Source organism: Enoplosus armatus (genome assembly GCF_043641665.1).
Source record: "Enoplosus armatus isolate fEnoArm2 chromosome 16 unlocalized genomic scaffold, fEnoArm2.hap1 SUPER_16_unloc_2, whole genome shotgun sequence".
Lineage (NCBI taxonomy): Eukaryota > Metazoa > Chordata > Actinopteri > Centrarchiformes > Enoplosidae > Enoplosus > Enoplosus armatus.
This window is the reverse complement of record NW_027261191.1, coordinates 6,797-28,259: the sequence shown is the minus strand read 5'-3', so window position 1 is coordinate 28,259 and position 21,463 is coordinate 6,797. Positions and strand designations below refer to the sequence as shown.

General features: G+C 42.0%; 1 pseudogene; it reads left to right on the top strand.

The window, feature by feature from the left end:
• The first annotated feature begins 195 nt into the window (after positions 1-195).
• LOC139307134 (interleukin-17 receptor D-like) lies at positions 196-15,846 on the top strand (annotated as a pseudogene).
• Positions 15,847-21,463: the final 5,617 nt, after the last annotated feature.

Genomic DNA, 21,463 nt, shown 5'->3' with positions numbered 1-21,463 from the left:
AAAGAGGTGGGTGAAATATTGAATGGTCAGTCTGACAGCATAACCAACATTGAGACAAAACTGAAAGAAATGGAGAAGGAGGTACTGAAGCTGAGGGGACGGAGTGAAGACCTCGAGGCACGATCACGACGCAACAACATACGTGTCGTGGGGGTAAGAGAAGGGGCCGAGACGGGCAAAAAGCCGTCAGACTTTATGGCGGGCTTGCTGAAAGACAAGTTGGGACTAGCAGTAACACCGACGCTTGATCGAGCACACCGGACACTCGGCGCGAGACGAGACGGGAACGGAGTTCCGCCGAGAGCGTTCGTCGTGAGATGTCACTACTTTACAGAGAAAGAGGAGATAATGAAGAAGGCGAGAGAAATGGAGAGAACACCGGAGGGTCGGAGCGGACAGATTCACATCTTCCCGGACTACACCCAGGAGGTAAACAGTAAGAGAGCAGCCTTCAAAGAAGCAAGAAGCCTCCTGCGGGCCTGCACGGGGATCAGATATGGGCTGCGTTACCCGGCAACCCTGGTGATTACGCCAGAAGGAGGGCAAACGAAAATCTTCGAGAGCCCAAAAGACGCCGTGGATTACATCAAGAAGAAACTGAACCCTGGGTGAAGCATATAGACTGGTTTCAGCTTGGCTAAGTAGAAATGTACACATGCTTACACTGTTGAAATGGGATGACTACTGCAAGCAGGATTTTGTTGACTAGATTTGACAATATTGACAAAGAAATATTTGTTTCAGTGTGTATTTAAGTGGGGATATGCACATGCACTCACATATATTGCTGGGTGTATGTATATATATATATATATATATATATATTTTTTTTTTTTTTTTCTTTGTATATAGATATATAATTCTCATCCCATCCTAGGAGCTACGGTTGCCCTGTCATATTATTGTTTTGTCTTATTCAAGGTTTAAGAATTGATTTTTCCCCCTTGGCTATTGTTGCCTACTGCCTATGGTATTGCCTTTTATTTCTATTTTTAATATTTTACATTATTTAGGATCTTGCTCTTGAGAGCTCCCTCTGTTTGTTTTTCCCATGAGGTGATTAAGTCAAAGGGGTGATGTTATACTTTTAAGGTTAGGGGGTGATATACACGGAGCCGCACACGGTAGGCTTGGTGTGTAGGAGGATGATGGACCGGTTGGCCACGAGAGAGCTCGTTAAAGAGCACTGTGTTAGCGTTCATATATGTAATGTGTTATGTGTTAGCTGTGTCTGTGTGTGTGACACCCCCCCCTCCCTCCCCAGACCCTCTCCTTTTAACCTTTTTGTTTTTGCTGCCAAATCTTCAAGGTGTGATCCGGAAAGTGGGTATCATAGGGGTGCAATGGTGATTCCGGGCTGCGGACTCCTGACATGGCACCAAACATGGATGCGAGCAGAATGGACACAAAATTGATGAGCTGGAACGTAAGGGCGATCAATAAGCCGGCTAAACGGAGTAAGATATTTTCGCATTTGAGAGACCAGGGAGCGGAGATAGTTTACTTACAGGAGACGCATTTGTTGAACAAGGACCACCTCAAGCTTTGTAGGGGGGGATTCAATCAGATTTATCACTCAAATTTCAATAGTAAGAGTCGAGGAGTGGCCATCCTTATACACAGGAATGTACAATTCGTAGAAACAACTACTATAAAAGATAAACATGGTCGATATGTTATTGTGGTTGGAAAATTATTCAATATGCCAGTGGTGTTGGCAAACATATACGCACCCAATTGGGATAATGTTCAATTTTTTAAGGACTTATTCTCATTACTGCCTAATTTGGACGCTCATAATCTGATTCTAGGGGGAGACCTAAACTGTGTCCTAGACTCAACCTTGGACCGCTCTAGCCCAACATCCAATGTATTAAGTAAATCAGCACAATGCATTAACTCTTTTTGTAAAGCATATGGTGTGTTTGATCCATGGAGATTCATAAACCCAACCTCCAGACAGTACTCCTTTTACTCCCCACCACATCAAACATATACTAGAATTGACTATTTCTTATTAGATAATAAACTGACTTCTATAGTAACAGATGTAGAATACACTGGTATAGTAATATCTGATCACAGCCCGGTCATGTTGAAACTTCACTTTCCTGAGAATACGCCACCTCAGAGAATGTGGCGCCTTAATAGCAGGCTATTGGCAGATGATGATTTTACAAAATTCATAAACTCGCAAATAGTCTTTTTCTTAGAACTTAATGATACCCCTGATATAAGTAATGGCACTCTGTGGGAATCCTTAAAAGCTTATTTACGAGGACAAATAATTTCATACAGTGCTGGTGAAAGGAAGAGAAAGATGAAACGTACCACGGAATTAATAAAAGCAATAAAAGAAGTTGACCTGGCAAATTCTATGACTCCCTCTGAGGAGCTACATAGAAAGCGGATTTTGCTCCAAACTGAATATGATGTCTTGATAAGTCAATGTGAGGAGGATCTATATCTTAGGTCAAGACAGGATCTCTATGAGCATGGTGAGCGTGCGGGTAAGCTCCTGAGCTACCAGTTGAAGCAATCAGCAGCTGCTGGCAGGATAGTACAGATAGGAGATAACCTGGGAAACAAAATTATAGATCAGAAGGGTATTAACGACCAATTTAAATCTTTTTATAAGGATCTGTATACTTCAGAAACAGATGACAAGGAACGAGTGAAAATTTTTTTTGAAAATCTGGAAATACCATCCCTAGATGACGCAGATAGGGATAGATTAGAGGGACCCATGACGGCTAGGGAGATAGAGAATGCGATTCGGAATATGAAGACAGGCAAAGCGCCGGGCCCTGATGGGTTCCCAAGTGAGTTTTATAAAACATTCGCTTCTAAACTGATACCCCTGCTTTGTGGAGTATATAGGGAGGTCCTTGATAAAAAAGCTTTGCCTCAAACAATGTCACAGGCTTTGATCTCTGTACTCCTTAAGAAAAATAAAGACCCACTTAAATGTGAATCATACCGCCCAGTGAGTCTACTTGGCTGTGATTATAAGATATTGGCCAAAATATTGGCGGCTAGGATTGAGCTTGTTATAAGTAAAATAATTCATCCTGACCAGACAGGGTTTGTTGCTGGTAGACAACTTTCCAGTAATCTCCGTCGCTTGTTTAATGTGATATACACTGCTGAAGATAACATTGAGCCTGAGATTGTGATCTCCCTGGATGCCCACAAAGCCTTTGATAGAATAGAGTATTTCTATCTGTTCACGGCCCTCGAGAGATTCGGATTCGGTCCTAAATTTCGCTCGTGGATTGAGATAATTTATGCGAACCCCCAGGCTATGGTAAGAACAAACAATATAATATCTGAACCTTTTCCTCTGTTTCGGGGGACAAGGCAGGGTTGCCCCTTGTCGCCCATGCTCTTTGATGTGGCAATTGAGCCCCTCGCAATAATGCTGAGGCATGCTGCTGAGCTCGGGGGAATACACAGGGGCACGCAAATTCATAAGTTGTCTTTATACGCTGATGACCTCCTCCTCTTCCTGTCGAATCCTGTCACGAACATCCCGGTAGCTCTTGGTATTATCGAAGACTATGGGAGGGTGTCGGGTTATAAAATTAACCTGGGAAAAAGTGTCCTTTTCCCAATTAATAAACAGGCGAGGAAACTTTCATTCCAGGCCTATCCCTTTACAACAAATAAGGATAAGTTTACCTATTTAGGTATCAATGTAACAAGGAGGTATAAAGATTTATTTAATCATAATTTTAAAGTAACATTGGATACGGCAAAATTAGATATGGAAAGGTGGTCATCCCTCCCCCTATCATTAGCAGGGAAGATAAATTCTGTTAAAATGAACATAATGCCACGGTTCCTCTATTTATTCCAGACGGTACCAATTTTCATACCGAAGTCATTTTTTAAAGAACTGAATAAATGTACATCCACCTTTATCTGGGAAAAAAAAGTCCCCCGGATAAGAAGGGAGTTCCTTGAGAGACAGAGGGAAGAGGGAGGCCTGGCCCTACCAAATTATATGCACTATTATTGGGCTGCTAATATACATAAGGTGTTGTTTTGGGTCTCAAAGTTGGATGACGATGAAACTCCAGTGTGGGTACATATGGAAAGATATGCATCTAGCCCGGTGTCCCTATGCTCCCTGGTCTGCGCTCCTCTGCCCTTAAGCAAACACCTTTACACAAACAACCCTGTTGTATGTGACTCTATCAAAATCTGGGTCCAATTCAGAACACATTTTAAAAATAGAAACGCCCTCCTGTCTGCTCCCGTCTATGGCAATCACTTATTCTCCCCGGCCCTTGGGGGAACAGCATTTAGGGAATGGTATAGAGCTGGGGTGGAATGCGTCAAAAATCTTTTTAAAGGTGGTGTTTTCATGTCTGCTGCTCAGTTGGAGAAGGAATATGGAATCCCCTCAAAGACGAATTACTTAAGATATTTTCAGGTTCGAGATTTTGTGAAAAAGACATTCGCCTCATCCCTTGAGTTGCCGCGGAGTGGATGGATAGATGGGCTGCTAGACATGAATCCAACTCTTAAAGGGACGGTTTCCACGCTCTATGTGAGCATCCAGAAGGTGGCTTCCCCATCCCTTGATATCTTACAAAGGAAGTGGGAGGAAGAGTTAGAATTGGACATATCAGATGTTGACTGGAGACGGGCAGTGGAACTAATACACTCTTCTTCTGTATGTGTTAGACATGGATTGATACAGTTTAAGGTCTTACACAGACTTCATTTCTCAAGGGACAAACTGGCAAGAATGTATCAGGGGGCTGATCCGACTTGCCCTAGATGTAAACAGTTGCCAGCCAATATAGGTCATATGTTCTGGTCCTGTCCCAAGCTGAAAGAGTTCTGGGCCAGAATTTTTAGAACTTTCTCGTCAATCTATAACAAAGATATAGAGCCCGGCCCTCTGACAGCCATCTTTGGTGTGACACCAAGGGAAGCGCCACTAACAATCTCTCAAAGGAAAACAATAGCATTCTCTTCATTGCTGGCTAGGAGATTGATCCTACTTAACTGGATAAAGGCGACACCGCCATCCCATAAACGATGGGTAGAAGAGGTGATGGCACACCTTAAATTAGAACATATTAGATTCACCTTGCAGGGCAACACTAAGAAGTACTCTACGGTCTGGCAGCCTTTTATTTCCTACTTTGAACATGAGTTCTAATTAGCCCCAACATAGATGGCAGCTTTTGACCCCCCCCCCTCCTTCCCTTCCCTTCCCACATGGGTGATGGGTATGTCTGATGTCTGATATTAGTATGGTATGTCTTGTTACTGTTTTGTCTGTGGTTTAGACCTGTATTTGAGATGTATGTTTTGAGTCCTGCTGTCTTTTTTTTAATTTATTTTTTTATTTTATTTTATTTTATTTTTTTTATTTTATTTATTTTTTTTTTTTGAATGGGATGTTTGTTGTTTGAACAGAAAATTCAATAAAAACACTTTGATAATAATAATAATATAATGTTATTACAGAGACCCAACAGTTCCCACCATGAGCAAGCACTTTGGCGACAATGGCAAGGAAAAACTTCCTTTTAAGAGGCAGAAACCTCAAGCAGAACCAGACTCTAGGTGGGCGGTCATCTGCTTTGACCGGTTGGGTTTGAGAAAGAGAGAGAGAGGGAGAGAGAGAGAGACATAGAGAGGGAGGGAGAAAGAGAGAGGGGGAGAGACAGACAGACAGACAGAAAGAGACAGAGAGAGAGATAGACATAAAGACACAGATAGACAGACCGACAGACGGACTAGCAGTAGAAATAGCAGCTATAATTATAATAATAATGGAAATATGACTGATGATAGTAGTTACAGCTGTAATAATAGCTGTAATAATAGCACAGTAGATCAAAATGATTATCTGATATTAGCTTGTTTACTAATACAGCTTTAGATGACAGAGATCTGATATTTAACAGTCCACACTTAATTTTCCTATTGTTTTGTCCTATAGCAGTGGTGGTCTTAATTTTTATTAGGTTTTTATTAATGACTGCTCTCCTGTTTAATTTTGATTGAATTAATTTAAGTGGTCGGGGGGGAGACACAGTCATTATGGGGTTTTGGGTGGGTAACTGCTCTAATGGAAGCGCAGAGAAGCGTGTAGGACTGCGACTCTGCATCCTGGTCTGGACTCTGGGTTGTCACGGTTTTGGTTCACTAATAAAGTCGGTCAGATTTCTAGATATGAGAGCCGCTCCATCCAAAGTGGCATGAATGCCGTCTCTCCTCATCAGACCAGGTCTCCTCCAGAAAGTCCGCCAATTATCTACGAAGCCCACATCGTTTGCTGGACACCACCTCGACAGCCAGCGGTTGAATGATGACATGCGGCTAAACATGTCATCACTGGTCAAATTGGGAAGGGGCCCAGAGAAAACTACGGAGTCCGACATAGTTTTTGCAAACGAACACACCGACTCCACGTTAATTTTAGTGACCTCCGATTGGCGTAACCGGGAGTCATTACCGCCGACGTGAATAACAATCTTACTGTATTTACGCTTATCCATGCATGCTAACAAGTACAACCTCATAGCCGTTAGCATGACTGTAGCCCGGTCTTGCTAAAACATCCTGTTTCCTTTCATATTAGATATCCAGAAATGTATTGATTGCTGACTTGTGCACTGTCAAGAAATCATCATGTACTGAGAATGTCTTTTGCAGCAAAACACTTTGATATTCTATGTGTCATTGTTATTTCTCCTCAGGTTGTATTCCATGGCCATGTTTTGAGTTGCTAGGAGAAGGAGACCCTAAAATCTGTCAGCACTATGTCCAAGCACCAAATGATGTGAAGATTGAGTTTGTACATGAGCCAAACCCCAAATATGACACAATGGTTGTCTCCTGGAAGCCCAGTTACTATGGTATGTTGATACAGATTGACAACGAAATACTCTCATCCTATATTCTAAAGCCAATTTCTGTATGCGGTTGTGATAAGGATACATAGCATGTCTTTAAATTGGGGCGAAAGTCATACAGTTGTTTGGTCAGTTTTTAAGACTGTAGCCAGTTTTGAAATTAAAATACCATGTCAGGCAGGAGTTACGTCCCCCAAATAATTTGTCATATCAGGGTTTGACATAAAGAAGATTTACTTCAGGTGACATACAGTGAATTATTTTTGAAAGGCGAAAATTATGCCTTGCATTATGAGAATGCTTCTAAGTACAGGTATGAGAGACAGCTCGTTGAATTATTCCAGGCTTTGACAGGTGACAGTATAACAGACTTTCTTGTTAAAAGTTTAATTGAGCATGCACTGAACTGGTGTAACACAAGCAGCACACACATGCATTTGACTTTGGAGTTTGTATGCAACTTAGATGATGGCTTGCCGAGTCCGTGACACTGACTTCACGCTGTCCTTTTGTGTTTGCTGCAGGCATCGCCTTCCTGCGAGGCTTTCAGGTGTCCCTCCAGGCTTTGGGAGGGTCTGGTGTTGCCTGTCAGCTCTTTCTCTTCCACCGTAACCTCTCCATCCCGGCTTCACATGCTCAAAGGGTAGGAAGGGCCCCGCTCGCTTTGGTCTGTGCTTCTTTTTCTGCCTAGAATGCCACTTTTAACGCAAATTCTTGTTAAAAGCAGTTCTCAACAACAAACAACTAAGCAATACTTTGAATATAAATACATTTACATTTTGATTACAGATTATTTCATCAGGGAGTGGATCTTAAATCTTTCCCACCCCAAAGACCAAAGACTTTCCCCTGGGAAGACACACCAGCAGCCAGTATCTTTTAGCTTCTGGACATACTCTCACATTATGACCTGGTGTTTATGAAATTATGTTATATTTTGGGTGGGATAACAGTGACATCATCCTTCAGAAAAACTGAAAATATGCCCTTATGATTTTATCAAGCTCATCAAGATCATTCAAAAGCTGTAATTATCACACGAGAGGCAACGTCACAGGAAGTCTGTTATTTAGCCTTTTGTTATGAGAATGTCCTGAAGGACTATGACACCATACACCATTGGACATGCTCACAACGGTGGGAACTCCACATGCATACATTTAAACCACATTAACACTTAATCCAATGAAAGGAACACACATTACTGTGTTTGACTTGGTAAACGATGAAAACGGTGAGGTTTCTAATAACCCTTATTTTGATAACTATAGGTTGTATGGGGCTGATTTTGTTTTTGAAACAAATCATTTTTGCTCAACCCTGTGTACACAACTCATCTGTCTAATTTTATATGTAATCTGCCAGTTTCAAAGAAGAGATATTTGCGTCACTATGTCCCACGACGATGCATTTTATGTCTGACATATTAGAAACAGATTAGTGCAATTTGCCCATTACTAGGCAACAAGTTGCTATCCACCTGCTTCATTTCGGTTTCTGTAATCAGAATCAGAATCAGAATCAGAAACTGTTTATTGCCAAGTAACATACATTACAAGGAATTTGCTGTGGTCTGAAGGTGCTATTGTTTTGATAACAAATAAGTAGAATATAAAAGCTAAAATAAGAATAAGAATAAAAATAAAAATAAAAAATAAGATAAGATAAATAACAACAGTGCAGTGACCAGAATAAAGTAAAGTGTCCAGATAAAGTGTCCAGTAGGGGGTGGGTGCGTTAATGTAACGCAGTGGGGACAGGGGTGATGTACGTTAATATAACGTATATTGTGTTAATTGTTTTACATGTAAAAACTATGTCCTATAGCATCCCTGGCTGAATGATGGTCTAACTCTTCACAAAACCTTTATAGATGACACACAGTGCTGTAGCTCCAAAACTGTGGGAACCATGAAGGTTGAAAAGCACTATATATGTGAGACCATTTGAGTCCATTTACTTTAACATCCTGATGGAATATGTCACAATAGCTTTACAATTTTCCTTGGATTATATGCTTTAGATTGAAAATGAATTAGCATTACTATCATTTATACTCAAATACCACTTTTTAACCCTTTTAACTCAACTTAATGACAATCTCTAATGGAGTCCTATAGGTGAGCATTTGAACTCACCTATAGAATATGTATATGAAATATGTATTCGCATAAAGCATTGGAAAATAGCACAAATCACACATGAAATGCAGCTTTAATCTAGCATTACTTCACTAAAGCATGCTTCACCTTACATACAAGCTTTATAATTTAACTAACAGAACCAATAATAACACAGCTTTAAGAACAGACTCATGAAATCAACAGATTATTTAAGTATTCTGGACCATACCAAAGGTCATTAACACATCCATACATGTCCTTGAGGCGTCATCATACAATAAAGAAAAGTGTGAAATTGTTAAAGTGTAGCAAGTGTTAAACCAACAAGTGACTTTTAAGAACTGCAATGCATAAACACCATATTGTTGCCTATGAAAGACAGGGATCATGTTTTAAAAAACGTGATATCTATTTAATGGTAAATGTTTCATGAAAGAACCACAAGTTAGTACCAGAGCTACAGGCTGCAATGACCACTCTGTACTAGTATTCTGGTACTCTGGGAGGCAAATCTGACCATAACCAAGTCCAAGTCTCATATCCAAATCTGCATATGCTCAAATCAAATCATCCTACAAAAAAGTAAGTAAAAAGTTCAAATTCAATCAAAAACACACAACGTCACATCACATAAAATGGCAACTCGACTCAACAATTCTTTGGGGAAAGTGTTGATAAACATATGTCAGCTGGGATTGGCTGTAGCCCCCCTGTGACTCTCAAGGATAAGTGGGTATAGCAAATAGATGGATGAATATATATAATATATAACAGCAATATATATGAGACTTTGTATGAGAAAGCCGTTCTATTTAACCACTAATAAAGAATATGTCAAAAACTCTTATCTCAGCTTATCAGATAAGTGTGCAGTGTGTTTGAAGTCATAATTGCCACTGAATTCTGCAGGTGTACAAGTCAGACCCTTTCCCCGGCCTCTCCCTTGGGTCCCAGTATGCTGTTACCGTCATGGCTCTGCCAGTGCCTGAGGAGTGGGAGAGGTTCTACCACAGCAAGATCTTTTCCACACGCTGTAAGACTACTTTAAGCTCTAGACTAGATATTATCTCATAAAGCACACACACACACACACACACAGTTTCAGTGAACTTTGTGGTTGCTTCAGGGTAACCTTCAAAATCTAAATCCCTCCTTCTCTTGGCTTATTTACTGTACATATAATGACATCTCCTGCTCTGTCCCCAGAAAGCTCTCTGCTCTCTAAACTTTGCCCTTTTCATCATATATCTTTCAGTAAGACTATTGTCAAAACAATGGTGAATTTATAGTAATATGCGCTGGTTTTGCAGCATGTGCAGAGAAGAACGGTCTTGAGCAGTGCAAAAAAGGTGAGAATTTCTCATAGTTCCCAAATAAAGTCTGGTATAACAATAAATGTTTTCCTTCTTCGGTAATGCTTCAATTTACAGGTCCACAAATTTCATGGAAAGTAGGTGATAATTAGCAAGTTACGTATTTGAAATTTCTTTGAAATTATCCCCAAATTACCCCTAAATGTGTCCAAAATTACTGCAAAATTATTTAAGAATTATATTGTGCTCTTTCCTAATAAGCAGTTGCGGTTCGATTTTTCACAAAAGTTAAACTTGCTGAAAATCTATCAATCCATGAATAAATGCTGCAGCTCTTCAATAACCAAGAAATTCCTGCGTTTTGCTTCCCAGCTGTTGGGTAAAAGTGAAGGGGGTTAGCCCTGAAGTCGATCTGCCCAGGAGGAAAACAAAGTCTTCCCTGTGCTACCGACAAGGGTCTGGAAGCTAGCACAGGAGCTTTGGCCCTGCAGGAGGAGAAGGTTTTCAAGTCCGGGGTGGGGGGACCCAGTGGGGGAGTGGCGCCGGAATGGGCACCAGAACCGGAGACAGATGAGATGGCAACGGAACAGGGTTTAGCTAGTAGGAACTATCTAGATATCAGTTAACTTCGTATTACTTTCCTTGAAATGTATGTATGCATGTAATTATCACCTACTTATCATGAAATTTGCGGACCTGTAAAATGAAGCGTTACCGTTTCTTCTTATGATCAGCTTGACATCATGTCAATATTTTATGGTCTGGTTGTAGACTGGTATCCCAAATATATTGAGGTCCAACATGAAGGGACTGCCATCATAGTGACCTTTAACCTGGCTCCCCCGAACCTGGGCATCAGAAGCTACTTCTCACTGTGTTACGCAAACGGCATAATGAAATACACAGACATAACACCTGTGAGTTGTTTCAACTTCTGCAGCTTTATATTTTGCCAATGCCTTGCTTCTATTATGTGTATTACGGAACTATTTGATAATTAAGTGAACTGAATACTTGTATTTAATTTCCTTAGAATTCCACCAACAACAAAACTCATCACAGCTATCAGCTGAATGGCCTTCAAGAGGGGAACCAATTACACTTGTGAGGTAAAATAAAAGTGGATTATAACTATTCTATCCTTAACACTGATTGCATAATATATAAAACTACAACTGTTTTCAACCTAATCTCAGGGGCTTTGTGTTTAATAAATTATATTGAAATACCAGTCTCAAAAAATATGTATTATATGGACTATCTATATATTTTATGCATTAATTTTCAACCATCGGCATTTAGCATTTAGCCAGATATTTCCCCTCAAGAGCTGGTGGAGAGCAAAACAGAGATAAAAGGAGAGTGAATATTGGACTTGCATTCATCATCACAACCCCAAATTAATGCTAATGTTGCTCCATGTCTTCTGGATAAATAGGCTGTTAGCCAACACAGTCGATATATCAACTTTATAAGGTGATGTGTCAGTGTTTTGTTTACAGCTTGTTGCGCTGCCCCCAAGTGGCCCCCAAAAGAAGTTTATTTTGTCAATCTACAAGGTCAAGAATGAACTGTCATGCTCAACATTTCTTGTTTCACAGATTGCAGCTAACGAAGTGGATGCAGTGAGGAAAACATTCAGTGTTCAAGTCATGCACATTCAAAAAGGTGGGGGAGGTTGTTTTATTGCTGCTGATCCACACAATCACTATGCATCATAGTAGGTGCTATGCAAACCTCTCTTTTCATTTTGTTGTGGAGATATAAGTGATATAATATTTAAGTGTCTGTTGGACCATGAATACAGTCTGTGTATATTTAATACATGTGTGATCAATCCCATCAGTCTTTCATCCCTTTAAGTAATACTTTGGAATTTGGGGAAATATTCTTATTATGCTTCCAGTCTTTATGCTAAACTAAAATAATCTACTCCCAGCTCTAGCTCCATAATTAGCACACAGGCATGACAGTGGTATCAATCATCTCATTTTAACTCTCGGCAGTAATTAGTAACGCATTTTCCAAAATGTCAAACTACTTCTTTAAGGTCTGTCACTGAATTATCATGTAATCACAACTCCCCACTCCTCAGAAGGTGCCTTGCAACTCTCTGTCACTCTCTCCTGGGCTTTGATGCTTCCACTGGGCCTGGCTGTGGTAGCCATACTTGTAGTCTTACTGGCTGCTCTCACCAGGAGGAGGCCCAAGCTGCAGATGAAGAAACTTGACATAAAACCAGGTGCGAAGACAAACCAAATACTTCATGTAAAATCACTGCTTGCATTTCATGAAAGCTAATCAAAATAAGTCATGATAATAATCCATTTTACACCATTTGACAGAGAACCTTTCTTGTACCTCTGTTCTGTCTTTTCCATTACTGGCATGATGTGAAATACAACCAGATTTCTTATTTTCATCCATTCAGATGTTATCAAGCAGCATCAAGAAAGCGGGACTCAGGAGGAAGTGATGGCATTGCCCAGAAACAGGCTGACCCCTCCTCGTCTTCTGATTTGCTACAGCAGTTATGATGGGCCCGCTCATGTCAAAGCTGTCATGCAGTTAGGGGCCTTCATACAACAACACATGGCCACTCAGGTAGTGGACATGACATGTCGTGGCTCTAATGCCTTTTCCTACAGGTGTGCTGATTCAGTGGAATCGGACAGGCAGAAACAAATTATGAATACATCCATCCATTCATTTTCTACTGCTTATCCGGGGCCGGGCACGCGGTGGGCAGCAGGCTAACCAAGGTGGTCCAGACATCCCTCTCCCTAGCAATGTTTTCTAGGGAGATCTCGAGGCGTTCCCAGGCCAGATGAGATATGTAATCCCTCCAACGTGTTCTGGGTCTAACCCGGGGTCTCCTACCAGTTGGACATGTCCAGAAATCCTCCAAAGGAAGGCGCTCAGGATTCATCCTGATCAGATGCCCGAACCACCTCAACTGGCTCCTTTCGATGCAAAGGAGCAGCGGCTCTACTCCGAGCTCCCTTCGGATCCCTTTTGAGGTCCTCCCCCTATCTCTAAGGCTGACCCCAGCCACCTTGATGAGGAAACTCATTTCGGTCGCTTGTATACCCAATCTCATTCTTTCGGTCCTTACCCAAAGCTCATGACCATAGCTAGGGGTTGGAAGGTAGATCGAGTGGTAAATCAAAAGCTTTGCCTTCCGGCTTAGCTCCCTCTTCACCACAACAGTTCAATACAACACCTGCATTAGTGCTGACACCGCATCAATCCGCTGGTCGATCTCACGCTCTATTTTACTCTCACTCGTGAACAAGACCCCGAGATACTTGAACTCCCTGCTTGAGGCAGTAACTCAGATTGCTCAGGCAGGGAGCAATCCACCTTTTTCCAGGAGAGAACCATGTCCTCGGACTTGGAGATGCTGACTCTCATCACGACCACTTTGCACTCGGCTGCAAACCGCCCCAGTGCATGCTGTGGGTCACAATCTGATGAAGCCAACAGAGCCACATCATCTGCAGAGAGCAGAGAAGCAATTCTGAAGTCCCCAAACCAAACACTCTCCTCTCCCGGCTGTGCCTTGAGATCCTGTCCATGAATATCACAAACAGAATCTGTGACAAGGGACACCCATCGAAAACGTATTTGACTTTTGTGCAGAATATACAGATACAGCTTGCACTATATATATATATATATACAGTATATATATATATATATATATATACACATATACATATAAGGACCAGGTGGCTTGTAGCAACGGCCCCGATGACCCCATACTCCCACAGTACCCCTCACAGGACCCCCCGGGGACACGGTCATAAGCCTTCTCCAAGTCCACAAAACACATGTAGACTGGATGGGAAACCCCACCCCCCACCCCAGTAAGCCCCCAAGGGTCCACTGTCCACAAGGCTAGGACGGAAATACAAAAAAGGATAACTGTCATCTTACAAAGCTAATTATTATATTGACAATTTCTGTGTTTCAATCTTTTCTTTAATATGAAATAGGGGTGTGTAAAATGTGTTATTAGAACACTTTGTCGTGACAGTGTTCTCCTTTGTTCTTCCCAGGTGTGCTTGGACCTGTGGGACTCTCTGAGCGTGGCTGAGGAGGGCAGTATGGCCTGGCACTGCCGTCAGATCCGGGAGAGCGACTTTATCTTGGTGATCTGTTCTTGGGGCTTCAATCGCAGACCTAAGCCAGAGCCAGAGGGTGACAACAAAGATGAGGCAGACAGAGGGCTGGACTTTGGGTCCAACGCCTTCAGCTCTGATGTAGCCATCAGACTTGTCGGAGAGGAGGTGGGACGAGCCAAAGCCAGGGGCCAGGACATGTCCAAATACATGGCGGCCATTTTTGAGTACTCTGAGGAAACAGACATTCCCACTGAGCTGAGGCTGGTATCTCACTACACGCTGACAAGTGACTTACCGCTGCTCTTCTCCCACCTCCATGGAGTGGCTCTGCATAGGCCGGGGGGTTACCTGAAGATAAACTACATCTCAGAGGAGGGCTTTTCTAAGTCACCAGCCGGAGCAGCTCTGCAGTTAGCAATCTACGAGGCTGGGATGGCAATGAGGGCAAAAAGGTATCACTCTGTGGAGGGAGGGAACTAAACACTAAAAAAAGCAATCCAATACGCCCTAACTTAATGGTGGTCCTCAGCCCAGTATAGGAGAATAGTTGGCTTACATAGCCAGACCTATCTCCACACTTCGGAGAAAGGTCTAGCTCAACCCATTATCATTCTGGGACAGGAGAAAAAAACGCTCTGGCTTGTTTGTATTTCTTTAAACCAATCACAATCGTCTTGGACAGCGCTAAGCCCAGGATGCAGTGACTGTGCCCTTGCAAAACGGTAACACGCAGACTGAAATAGTTGGCCAATGGCAGTCTTATCCCAACAGCCTACATCCGGTGAGTCAGACTACCTGAAGATAGACACTGATGATGGCCACAAACTTAACGGTTCCCTTAAATAATTGACCAACTAATCACCTCTGCCTCAGTTGTGCTGCAATGGCAGCAGCAGTGCACTTTGACCTCTAAAATGTGTTAACATGGTATATGTGTGTGTGTGTGTGTGTGTACAGGAAGGATTTGTTAAAAGAACGTCCAGTAATGTGTGTAATGGTCAAAAAAGCTATCTTAGTCTTACAAAAGACATTTTCTGTTTGTTTTCTTGCAGTGTCATGTGAAGTTATTATGAAATGAAAAACTTGTAATACAAGCATTGTACATAAATAAACAATTAATCTCATACGCGAGTTATTGAAGTTATCGTTTGAGAATGTTTGCCTTGAAGTACATACTGAACATTGTATACATGTATGTTTACAGTCATGCTTATAGTTTATGTATACATGTGCATATCTCATATATTCAAGAATGGATTAATAGGTCCCATCATTTGTAATGTTATGCTGATGTAAGGTGACGTGGATAAATGTGAGTTGTCTTGCATTTTGTGTTGTATTTTTGTGAAATTTAGATTTTCTTTTATGCATCTAATCATCTAATAAAATAAGATTAAAACAAGTTTTCTTTGGCTCATCAAATATGTCATATATGGCTTATTCATGACATTTGTGTATGACTGAATGGGAGGTATTGTCGATGCTGTAGGTTGCCAGGCTGCAGAAAAACCTCTATCTGTCTAGAGTAATTTTGGTAATCAACCATGTCTGAATACAGTTGATTAGATGCCATTTTAGTTTTTAAGTGAAGGATTGGTTTGTTAATTATGAACCTTTCGCGTGTATATATAATTAACAATTCAAATTGTAATTACAGTTTAGTGACTTGAGCAACAAGGTCTGGCAACCCGGTTGGAGGAGGCATCGTTGTGAGCCATAGACTGTTTAAAGCATATTGGGTTAAGTTAAAGGGATCTGATGAGGAACAACCTGCAACAAATGTGCTGTGTGGTTGTTGGGAATATTCACAACAACGTAAAGGACTTGGTTGGAATATTGATACAGTAGCAGTCGAATATGGTTTAAATGGGTTAGATTATGGGCTAAATATTGTGTGGGGTAATTTTCATCCCAATGTGGACTTGCCACTTGTGGAGCAGAAAAGAGAATGGACTGAAAGGAATGTGGATAACATTGGATATCAGAATCAGATTCAGAATCAGAAATACTTTATTGATCCCCAGGGGGAAATTGTACAGTACCGGTGCTCCCATTCAAGAGTAGAAAGCAGCATAAATTAGAAATGAAAGTATGTAAAAAATATAAAAATGAGAAATAGAAAATAAAAATATACACATTTACAATATTTTCAAATATGAAAAATAAAAGTAAAAAATATATACAATAGCAATGTATATGTATGTATGTGTATATATATATATATATATATATATATACATATGTACAGTGCATCCGGAAAGTATTCACGGCGCTTCACTTTTTCCACATTTTGTTATGTTACACCCTTATTCCAAAATGGATTAAATTAATTTTTTTCCTCAAAATTCTACACACAACACCCCATAATGACAATGTGAAAAAAGTTTTTTTGAAATTTTTGCAAATTTATTAAAAATAAAAAACTAAGAAATCACATGTACATAAGTATTCACAGCCTTTGCCATGAAGCTCAAAATTGAGCTCAGGTGCATCCTGTTTCCACTGATCATCCTTGAGATGTTTCTGCAGCTTAATTGGAGTCCACCTGTGGTAAATTCAGTTGATTGGACATGATTTGGAAAGGCACACACCTGTCTATATAAGGTCCCACAGTTGACAGTGCATGTCAGAGCACAAACCAAGCATGAAGTCAAAGGAATTGTCTGTAGACCTCCGAGACAGGATTGTCTCGAGGCACAAATCTGGGGAAGGTTACAGAAAAATTTCTGCTGCTTTGAAGGTCCCAATGAGCACAGTGGCCTCCATCATCCGTAAGTGGAAGAAGTTCGGAACCACCAGGACTCTTCCTAGAGCTGGCCGGCCATCTAAACTGAGTAATCGGGGGAGAAGGGCCTTAGTCAGGGAGGTGACCAAGAACCTGATGGTCACTCTGTCAGAGCTCCAGAGTTCCTCTGTGGAGAGAGGAGAACCTTCCAGAAGGACAACCATCTCTGCAGCAATCCACCAATCAGGCCTGTATGGTAGAGTGGCCAGACGGAAGCCACTCCTTAGTAAAAGGCACATAGCAGCCCACCTGGAGTTTGCCAAAAGGCACCTGAAGGACTCTCAGACCATGAGAAACAAAATTCTCTGGTCTGATGAGACAAAGATTGAACTCTTTGGTGTGAATGCCAGGCGTCACGTTTGGAGGAAACCAGGCACCGCTCATCACCAGGCCAATACCATCCCTACAGTGAAGCATGGTGGTGGCAGCATCATGCTGTGGGGATGTTTTTCAGCGGCAGGAACTGGGAGACTAGTCAGGATAGAGGGAAAGATGAATGCAGCAAAGTACAGAGACATCCTGGATGAAAACCTGCTCCAGAGCGCTCTTGACCTCAGACTGGGGCGACGGTTTATCTTTCAGCAGGACAACGACCCTAAGCACACAGCCAAGATATCAAAGGAGTGGCTTCAGGACAACTCTGTGAATGTCCTTGAGTGGCCCAGCCAGAGCCCAGACTTGAATCCGATTGAACATCTCTGGAGAGATCTGAAAATGGCTGTGCACCGACGCTTCCCATCCAACCTGATGGAGCTTGAGAGGTGCTGCAAAGAGGAATGGGTGAAACTGCCCAAAGATAGGTGTGCCAAGCTTGTGGCATCATATTCAAAAAGACTTGAGGCTGTAATTGCTGCCAAAGGTGCATCAACAAAGTATTGAGCAAAGGCTGTGAATACTTATGTACATGTGATTTCTCAGGTTTTTTATTTTTAATAAATTTGCAAAAATCTCAAATAAACTTTTTTCACGTTGTCATTATGGGGTGTTGTGTGTAGAATTTTGAGGAAAAAAATGAATTTAATCCATTTTGGTATAAGGCTGCAACATAACAAAATGTGGAAAAAGTGAAGCGCTGTGAATACTTTCCGGATGCACTGTATGTATTGCACTATTGTGTTTGACCATATATGTATTGCACTGACATTTAAGAATAAGTAATAGTGAGGTAGTATATGTAGAAGCAGGTCCAGATTTCCAGTCTGTTTCTTCTGAGTGTCTGACACTCTGAGGGAGGAGTTGAACAGTTTGATGGCCACAGGCAGGAATGATTTCCTGTGGCGCTCAGTTGTATATTTGGACTCTGGATCACTGTTACACCACAGTCATTAACGCTTTTCACGCCGTCACCCGCGCTGCATTGGGACACTCTGACCATGACATAGTCCACCTGATTCCTGCATACAGGCAGAAATTAAAACTTTCTAAGTCTGTTGCGAGAACTTCGAAGAAGTGGACCAGTGAAGCTGCAGAGGACCTGAAGGCGTGTTTGGACTGTACTGACTGGGATGTTTTCAGGACTGCTACCAACAGTCTGGATGAGTACACAGAGGTTGTGACTTCATATATCAGCTTCTGTGAGGACTGCTGCGTACCAACTCGGACCAGGGTGAGTTATAACAACGACAAACCCTGGTTCACAGAAAGACTGCGACAGCTGAGGTTGGAAAAGGAAGAGGCGTTTAAGAGTGGCAACAGAGCAGAGTTTAAGGAAGCCAAGTACAAGTTTAGCAAGGCGGTGAGGGAAGCTAAACGACTGTACTCAGAGAGACTACAAGACCAGTTCTCCTCCAACGACTCTGCTTCTGTGTGGAGGGGGCTCAGACAGATCACCAACTACAAGCCAAGAGCCTCTTCAACACCTCACTGGAGACATGCCACGTGCCAGCCTGCTTCAAGGCCTCCACCATCATCTCCGTCCCCAAAAAACCAGGGCCCACAGGATTAAATGACTACACACCCGTCGCCCTGACCTCTGTGGTCATGAAATCATTTGAACGCCTGGTTTTGTCCCACCTCAAATCCATCACCGACCCTCTGCTGGACCCCCTGCAGTTCGCCTACAGAGCCAACAGGTCTGTAGACGACGCCGTCAACTTGGCCCTACACTTCATCCTCCAGCACCTGGACTCCGCAGGATCCTATGCCAGGATCCTGTTCGTGGACTTCAGCTCTGCCTTCAACACGATCGTCCCGGCTCTTCTTCAGGACAAGCTCTCCCAGCTGAACGTGCCTGACCCCACCTGCAGGTGGATCACAGATTTCCTGTCTGACAGGAAGCAGCACGTGAAGCTGGGGAAACACGTCTCAGACTCGCGGACGATCAGCATCGGCTCCCCTCAAGGCTGTGTTCTTTCTCCTCTACTCTTCTCCCTGTACACCAACAGCTGCACCTCCAGTCACCAGTCCGTCAAGCTCCGTCAAGCTCCTGAGGGAGCTGAACATCATCTCTTCAGGACCTGTACTCCTCCAGGACCCTGAGGAGAGCAGGGAAGATCGCTGCTGACCCCTCCCACCCTGGACACCATCTGTTCGACCCCCTCCCCTCTGGCAGGAGGCTGCGGTCCATCAGGACCAAAACCTCCCACCACAAAAACAGTTTCTTCCCCTCTGCAGTCAACCTGACGAACTTACATTGACCCCCCCCCGAACACAAACACAAGTTATACGTTATATTAACGTACATCACCCCTGTCCCCCCTGCGTTACATTAACGCACCCACCCCCTACTGGACACTTTATTTTGGTCACTACACTGTTTGTTATTTATCTTATCTTATTTTTATTTTACCTTTTATATTCTACATATTTGTTGTCAAAACAATAGCACCTTCAGACCACGGCAAATTCCTTGTAATGTATGTTACTTAGTAATAAACAGTTTCTGATTCTGATATGCATCTTGTCACGACTGAGCAAGGCAAAAAATGAACCCACACACACGACTCAAACAAAGTACAAATATATAATAAAGAGTATTTATTTATAACAAAATATGAAGCTTGACAAAGCAAGAGATATCTACAAAGTTAACAACAGAAAATCACTCCCAAAAAGTGGAGGAACAAAACTAGGAAAAACAAGACAGTAAAGTGAACAAATTAACAAGAACACTGAAACAACTCACACAGGGACTAACAGGAAATCTTGACATGGAATTACCGCTGGTTATCATGGCACTGAGGACAAGACAAACTGCCACAAGACAAAGGGAGACGCAGACTATTTAAACATGAGGTGAGTGAACACAGGTGGAAACAATCAGGGGGACTGACAATCACAAAGGCGGGAAACACGAGGGCAGGAAGTAAAATGTTCTGAAACGAGAGGGCACACAATACTACAAAATAAAACAGGAAATGACAAGACAACATGACTAAACGAGACAAAAACGGTAACTTAACGTAAATGACGAGACATGACACATCCTGCCAAAAGTGTTTTAACAGAATGCTGGGAACATAATGAGACAAAAGTTTTGGGTGGATTGGTGATGCAAAGGCCATCAATTACAGTACAGCCCCACAGTTTCAATTTCTTCCATTCTTCCCTGGTTGTTCTCCTTGCCAAGTATAGACCTCAATATACAGCAGCAATTGAAGGACAAGTCAAAGCAACTTTCAGTATGCCGCAAAGTTTGATCAGCATTTTTCAGACTCTGTGTTCATATTCACAGATGGCTCCAAAGATCCTGTTACAGGGTGTGCAGGTGCAGCAGCTTATATCCGAGTGACTGAATCATATATTAGGAAAAGAGTGTCAGACCACTTGTCAGTATATACCTCAGAGCTATTGGCAATATTATTGGCCTTGCAGTGGATAGAAGAGAAGGAAATAAATAACACTGTTATTGCATCTGACAGCTTTGCAGCACTAACAAGCATGAGATCTGGCAGATCATCATTTAGGACAGATATTCTTAATGAAATATTTCTTTTCAATTCAATTCAATTCAATTTTATTTATATAGCGCCAAATCACAACAAAAGTCATCTCATGACACTTTACAAATAGAGCAGGTCTAGACCGACTCTTTATAATGTTATTACAGGAAGACTTCCGGATGTGCTTTGCCGTGTGAAGACGTGTGTGCGGAGGCTCCGTGTAAAAGTAGTCAAAAATATTAATATCGCCATATTTGTATCATTTTGGGGGGGCTGGACGAATAAGATTCTGTTTTGGGAGTGAACGAGTGCGTTCTCAGTGCAGTTTACGACCGAAAATGACCTCCAGATCG